Source organism: Arachis ipaensis, chromosome B05, assembly GCF_000816755.2.
Source record: "Arachis ipaensis cultivar K30076 chromosome B05, Araip1.1, whole genome shotgun sequence".
NCBI lineage: Eukaryota > Viridiplantae > Streptophyta > Magnoliopsida > Fabales > Fabaceae > Arachis > Arachis ipaensis.
Window position 1 is genome coordinate 87,655,792 of NC_029789.2, and position 8,354 is coordinate 87,664,145.

Genomic DNA, 8,354 nt, shown 5'->3' on the forward strand with positions numbered 1-8,354 from the left:
ATCCTTCATGAAAAAAAAAAAGAAAAAGAAAGTGTAATGGAAACAATTCTTATGAACATTTAACGTTTGAACTTCACTAATTGGAGGAAGAGACTCATTTTCTTTATACATTACCAAACATTAAGTTTGGTGTCCTCCAAAGAGAAGTGTCACGGTTCAAATGAGATAAGAATTGATGGTTCACATAGTTTTAATAAAAAGAACACTCTTGCTACGGATGGATAAGACTAATGTATGTTGTCTTGTTGTGATGACTAGAAGGTCAAAGAATCTTCAATGAAAAAGACAAGACAAAGGAAAGTATAGCATAAGGACAAAATCCCATCACATGCTTCAAGAAAGAAATCTGCCACTCCTTGAGAATGATCACGGCAAAGGCAAGGGAAGGAGCAAACATTGTCTTCATTCATCCATACATGCATACCTTTGATCTCCATAAGTCTAATTGCATCCCAACCCTTCATTGCTCATTTGAAAGCATACCACCTTCAAGCCATGCACATGACCGAATCACTCCTCAACATGGTAATATGGATATGACTCAAATGCAAGAAGCAATAGGAAGATTGTCTCAACAGTACACGAGAATCCAAGAAAGGCATGAGGAATACCATTCTCTGTACATGAAGAACCAATAAGCACAAGAAGAAAGAGAGCTAAGAATAATGAGCAAACAAAGTGAATTCGAGTCAAGATTCCTTGTGATGCAAGAAGAACATGCCTTTCAATCTTGTTGAGACAATCTTCCTATTGCTTCTTGCATTTGAGTCATATCCATATTACCATGTGGGAAAAAGTGTGGCTGTTCCTCCTCCTCTTGTGGCTCTTCTTCTATGTGTGGCTCATCTTCTTCCATTGGCTCTTCTCTTTCTCTTCCTCCATGTGGTCTTCGGCCTTGATGTGCTTCAAGGGGCATCATCATCTGTTCAATGGTTATGGGCATGCCTTGGCTTAACCACATTGGATTCTCCTCTTCCAATGGAACTTTAGCCTTTGCACACAACCCCCAAATGGTACTTGGATAGTACAACCAAGATCCGGCCGAATTCTTTTCAGCTAGCTTTTGAATGTCTCTTGCAAGGATTTCATGAACTCTTATCTCTCCACCCACCATGATACAATGCAGCATCACGGCTCTCTCTCTGTTAACTTCTGAGGTGTTCACAGTGCCTAGAATTGATCTTTTCATCAACTCATACCATCCTTTTGCTTCCGGAGTGAGGTTACATCTCTTCAGGAACTTGTATCTGTTCTTGTTATCTCCTTCCCATTCTGAGTTCTCAAAACAAATGTCTCTCGCAATCTCCTCATAATCTTGATCTTCATTGGTATCCCGGTTCATCAAAGCGGACTGACTTTAGTTTCAAAACTTTCTTGATTGCATCTGGGCTAAAGTCTACTTCCACCCCCCGTACATAGCTCTTGTACGTTGGGGGCTGACGCATGTCAAGCCTTGGGACATTTGCATAGAACTCTCTTATGATATTGGCATTGATTCGGGTGGCTGGTGATGCAAGTTCCTCCCATCTCCTCTTCCGGATTTTGTTCTTCATTTCTTGACATCCATCATCCGGCAACATGAATGGAATTTCAGGATAGATTCTTTTCTCGTTCATCCATTGAATTTGCATTTGATGAAACCAAGACTTGAACCTCCGTTGGTCATATTCATGTGTTTCTTCTTCCACTATTGGATCTTTTACTTTTCGTCGTTTGGTTCTTGAGGAGGATGCCATGATCATTTGGTTGGTTGAGAGGGAATGTGAAGAATGTTGGAGAGTTTGATGTGTGTTTGGAGGAAAGAGAAATTAGGACCGGACTTGCAATGACAAGAAATTATGAAGAGAAGTTTAAGTGGTTGGAGTTTAAAGTAAGAGAAAGGTTGCACAAAGTTTGTTATGTTGAGGAGTGATTCGGTCATGTGCATGGCTTGAAGGTGGTATGCTTTTAAATGAGCAATGAAGGGTTGGGATGCAATTAGACTTATGGAGATCAAAGGTATGCATGTATGGATGAATGAAGACAAAGTTTGCTCCTTCCCTTGCCTTTGCCGTGATCATTCTCAAGGAGTGGCAGATTTCTTTCTTGAAGCATGTGATGGGATTTTGTCCTTATGCTATACTTTCCTTTGTCTTGTCTTTTTCATTGAAGATTCTTTGACCTTTTAGTCATCACAACAAGACAACATACATTAGTCTTATCCATCCGTAGCAAGAGTGTTCTTTTTATTAAAACTATGTGAACCATCAATTTTTATCTCATTTGAACCGTGACACTTCTATTTGGAGGACACCAAACTTAATGTTTGGTAATGTATAAAGAAAATGAGTCTCTTCCTCCAATTAGTGAAGTTCAAACGTTAAATGTTCATAAGAATTGTTTCCATTACACTTTCTTTTTCTTTTTTTTTCATGAAGGATTAATTGTATCCTTGAATCGGTGCATCAAGGTTTGATGAACACCAAACTTGTTTCTTGTTAAAGGGTACATCACAATTAATGCCTTCATTACCGAATAAGAATTTTTCTATTTATAAGGTTTTGGAAAATAACAAATGTATGATTATTGATGCATGAGTTTCAAATTTTCATGAAGCTATGTGGACACCAAACTTAGTGTTCGGCCATATGCTCTATCAAAACATTTTAAGCATGTGAAACGAAATTCTTTGTAATATTGGTTTAGTGTGCTTGGAGGCACACTAAACTTAGTATATGTTTCATAACAGTGCATGCAGTCAATGGACATGTTCATGAAAAGAGAAAAGAATTCATGCTCAAATGATCATAACTTATTGAATTTAAAATGACATGAAGCTTCTTAAAGATCTCAAGGAATTTGTGAAAATGCTGGTCTTTAACCTCTTTGTTGAACCTCTGGGGATATGGCAATGGAGGTGTGATGCTTTTTCCTATTTGTTGCTGTCCTTGAGCTACTTCCTTTGAGCTATGTGGCTGGTTGTCCTTCTCTTTAAGTTTCTTAGTGCTTTTGTTTGGCATCACAACTTGCTCCTTTGCCTCGTCTGCCTTTGTTTGATTCTCATCCTCTGTTGGTTCTTTGATGTTCTCTGCTTGCTTCCTTGTAGTGTCATTGTTGCTTATCAATGTTCTCCCACTCCTTAATTGTATTGCCTTGCATTCCTCCTTGGGATTTGGAATTGTGTCACTGGGCAGTGAGTTTGAAGGTCTCTCAACAGATACTTGCTTGGAGAGTTGCCCCATCTGTCTCTCTAAGCTCTTCACGGAGGCTTCTTGATTCTTGGTCACCATTTCTTGGTGTTTCAACATTTTGTCTATCATGGCCTCCAAGTGAGTGATTCTTTGGGCTTCAGGTGATACTTGAGGTGGGTTATGAGATGTGGGTGGTGGATGGTAGGCATTTTGGTTGCTGGGTTGGTTATTAGATTGGTATTGGTTGAGGTTGGGGTAGTTGTTTTGAGGTTTTCTGTAAGGGTTTTGGTTAGTTTTTTGCTGGTTGTGGTTTTGGTTGCTTCTTAGGTTGTGTTGGTTTGAGTTCCTCTGCCATGGTTATCTCCCCATCTGAGGTTTGGGTGGTTTTTCCAGGATGGATTGTATGTATCACCATACACTTCATTTGGTCCTTGGTTGTGAATGAGTTCTTGAGCTTCTTCTGCAGTTTTCATGAGTTGCAAGGAACCTCCAGCTGAATGATCCAAAGCTTCCTGGGATTTTAGTGTCAAGCCTTCATAAAAGTTTTGAAGCTTCTCCCACTCATTAAACATGGCAGGGGGACATTTCCTGATCAGAGCCTTGTACCTCTCCCATGCCTCATAGATGGGTTCGGCCTCCATTTGTGTAAATGTTTGTACCTCAGCCTTTAACCTTATAATCCTCTGAGGTGGATAAAATTTAGCAAGAAACTTAGTTACCAAATCATCCCAGTTGTTAATGCTGTCCCTTGGAAACGATTCCAACCATTGAGTGGCCTTGTCCCTGAGAGAAAATGGGAATAGCATCAGTTTGTAACTGTCAGGGGGCACTCCATTAGTTTTGACAGTGTTGCATATCCTCAAGAAAGTGGATAAATGTTGGTGTGGGTCCTCAAGTGGTCCTCCACCAAAAGAGCAATTGTTCTGAACCAAAGTGATGAGTTGTGGCTTGAGTTCAAAATTCTTGGCATTGACATTTGGAGCCAAGATGCTGCTCCCACAATGTCTAGGATTTGCAAAGGTATAGGAAGCCAAAAATCTCCTCTGGGGTGGGTTGCCATTGTTGTTGTCTTCTCCACCTGGTGGATTGGTTAAATGTTCCTCCATCTCTTGGAATTCTTCGTCTGATTCCTCTTCTCCAACAATATTTTTCCCTCTTTCAGCTCTTCTTAACCTCCTGAGAGTTCTTTCGTCTTGTTCATGAAAATTGGGTATGGTTCTTCTTGTACCTGACATACAAGCAGAGCATGAGAAATGCACAAAACCAGTGGCACTTCAATTTACTGCCAGATTGAAGTGTTAGTTAGTTTAAGCAAAAAATCAAACAGTTAGTGGGTTAATCAAAATTAAAGAAAAAGTGCTTAATCTAGATCACCACCTCACTTTATCATTGTCAATCTAATCAATCCCCGGCAACGGCGCCAAAAACTTGATGAGATATTTTGGAGGAAAAATAAATTTCTCCAAAAACACCTAAAACTAACCGGCAAGTGTACCGGGTCGCATCAAGTAATAAAAACTCACGGGAGTGAGGTCGATCCCACAGGAATTGAAGGATTGAGAAATATGAATTCATACATGGTTGATTCAATCAAGGGAAACATGAAAATCTACCTAATTGGCTTGCTTGTAGCTCAAGAAAGTGCATAATTCTAATGAAAACAAAAGAAAAAGACTAGTTAAAATAGGCTAGGATGACTTGTCATCAGTGTCCAGCCGACATGTTCAACGAATGGGTCCAGCTGCACATTTTCTATGAAGGGCTCTCTTATGAGTCAAAGAAGGTCGTGGACCATTCATCTGGAGGATCCTTGAACAAGAAGAAGACCATTGAGGAAGCCATAGATGTTATTGAAACAGTAGCAGAAAACGACTACTTCTATGCTTTCGAAAGAGGGAACACAAGAGAAGTGATGGAGCTAAACAATGTAGATGCTCTGTTGGCCCAAAACAAGTTCATTACCCAGCAGCTGGCTGACCTCACCAAGAAGATGGAGAGGAACCAAGTAGCAGCAATCTCATCTTCATCACAAAACAGCACATCTGCTCCGAATCACTCATCAATTGATGACAAGCTCTCTAAGATTGAAGCCTTACTTGAAGGAATATGCCAAGAGATTCAAGAAAATAAGGTGTTCAAGGAGGAGGTGCGAGCCAATATTAAGAACCAGGGAGAGACCATTAGGAAGATGGAATTCCAGGTGGGATATTTAGCTGAGAAGATTCCCAAAACTACTGATAGCTTCCCAAGTGACACGAAGAAGAATCCAACAGATGCCTGCATTCATCAAGTATATAAAGGAACTTCTTCCCAGGAAAAGCTCACTCAAAGGAGGCCAGACTATAGTGATGAACAAGGAATGTAGTGCCCTTATTCAACCTGAGCTGCCTACGAAAAGAAGAGACCCAGGGAGTTTTCACATCCCTTGTGCCATAGGTGAAACTATGTTCGATAGAGCACTATGTGATTTGGGGGCCAGCATTAACTTACTACCTTTATCCCTGGTGAAGAGGCTGCAGATTAATGAGATAATACCTACAGATGTAATCATCAGACTGGCTGACAAAACTCAAAAGCAAGCAATAGGAGTGGTGGAAAATATGTTGCTAAAGGTTGGGAAGTACTTTCTCCCAACAGACTTTGTCATTCTGGACATGGAAGAGAGTCACACTTACCCAATCATATTGGGAAGACCATTCCTAGCTACGGCCAGAGCACTTATCGATGTAGAGAAAGGGGAGCTAATATTGAGAATCCATGATGAACGACTCAACTTCAATGTCTTCAAACTCTCACAAGAAACAGATCAAGAGGACAATGAACTAAGCACAAATGATAAGGAGACACTGAAGGAGGAGACAAGCACTGAAGCGCAGCCAATTCATTCTGAAACCCCCTCAATTGATAAACAAGGAAAACAGCAACTGCCACAGCTCAAAGAAAAGTTGGAGGAACCCAAACCTCTAGAGGCAGGTGAAGACAACATCACAACTCCTTGGAGAAAAGAGGTCACCAAGGGGAAGGCAACCTCAAAAGAAACAAAGAAGAAGGTACCAAGGAGATGGAGGAACAAGAAGATCCCTACGGAAGATTTCTCTCCAGGGGATAGAGTTGTCTCAGCTTACTTCCCAGATATTCCCCCTAATCTCCCTACTGTACCATCTCAGTTACCTAAGGTCTTCACTATCAACAGCGTTCTTTCCCTGGAACATGTGGAGATCATTAATCCAACCAATGGATACAAGTCCACAGCAAGAGGGGAGGACTTTAAGCACTACCAACCACCCTGATGAAGGAAAAACGTCAAGCTAGTGACGCTAAAGAAGCGCTTCATGGGAGGCAACCCATGTTTTATATGTTTTTAAAATAATGAATAAATCAATGTTTATGAATTTCAACCCAAACTTGACAAACATTTGGTGAAATCTTTATCATGCAGTATATAGTGAAGAACAAGTTTGGTGTTCAAAGCAAACCAAGATGCATGCTAGTCTTGGGAGCTTTGAACAAAACTTTTCATCACATTGCTTCAAACTAAGTTTGGTGTCACCCCATGGTGCCACCAAAATGCATATAAGGACCCACCAATAGTTAGTTAGTTAGTGGGAATTCATAAATAAACAATCAAATCCTTTCTTCCCTTGTGTTCTAGCAGTAGAGTTTGAATTTTTTTTTATGATATTAATTTTCTTATTTTAAATCTTTATAGGAAAGGAAAAGGAGCATAAAAAGGGATAGATTGGACAACCAAACAAAGAAGGTTCGGACACCACAAGAGGAGGGGTTACACACTTGTTCTAAAGAGGGAATACATTGGAAAATGTTGCCATGCAACATTGAAAAAAATGGAACCCCTAGAAGACCGAGCAATCCCCATCATAAAGTGATGATCCTTGTCTTCTAGCCATGCATAACCCTAACCGTCCATCAAGTGACTACTTCATCAATCTACACCCTCTATTCTCTCACAACCTCTTTATATAAGCGACCCTTGTCCGTACCACCCTTCATTGTCATTACACACCCTTCACCACTCGTCATTGCGGTACAATACACCCCTATCTGATTATAAATGTTCCTCCTCTCACTCTCTTCATTGCCATAAAACCCTAAACAACCAAAAGTCTCCACAACCTTACCACCTTCACATATTAATCATCATTCATGGCATCTTCAAGTTCTAAGAGAAGGGAGGGAAAGGAACCCATGGAAGAACACCCATATGATGAGAAGAGATTTAGAAGCTTGCATCATGCATTGCAATACGGGTGGATGGTTGATAAGGAAATCATCTATGAGCTGGGGTTTCAGGTTAAGAAGACTGAATGCCCCGAAATCACAGAGAAGGTAGAAAGGAGAAGATGGGAGCTCCTCACTGACCCGGTCACTAAGGTGAATGCAAATCTCATAAGAGAATTTTATGCAAATGCAGTCAGATATGATAAGAAAAATGAGTCATATACAAGCTTTGTGAGAGGAACAATGGTGGATTTTGGTCCCATGAGTGTAATGAGGGCATTGAAGCTACGGTCTATACCGTTTGAAGAAGAAAGTTACCACTCAAGATTGGACAACAACCCCAATTATGACCAGCTTTTACGAGACCTTTGTGTACCAGGAGCTGACTGGGAAATGGGTGCAGGAAATAAACCAAAGTTCATTAAGAGAACAGACCTCACTCCTGAAGCTAAGGGGTGGTTCGAGCTAGTGAGGAGGTCTATTCTCCCAGCTGCAAACAACTCGGAGGTGAATCTCGAGAGAGCAACAATGGTGCATTGTATACTCAAGGGAGGAGAAATCAAAGTTCATGAGATCATAGCTCAAGGCATTAGAAAGATGGCAGAGAAAAGCAACTCAAGAGGAACATTAGGTTACCCCAGCACTATTTACCGAATATGCAAGAAAGCTAGGGTGGTTTTTGAAGATGAGGACCCCGTTTGGATAAAGGAAGGCATTCCAATAACGGTCCGAAGGATGAATGCTACAGCATCCCCCCTGCCTCAACGAAAGCAAAGAAAGAGGACAGCCCCTCAAGTAGTGGAAGGCCAAGTCTCAGAGGGACAAGCACAACAGACCTTGGACATGCACCAATTGCAGGAGGCCATTGATGGCTTATCTAGACAATATTTGGAAAGCCAAGGAGCACAGAAAGAGCTTCAACTACAGATGATGGGGCAGCAAGAG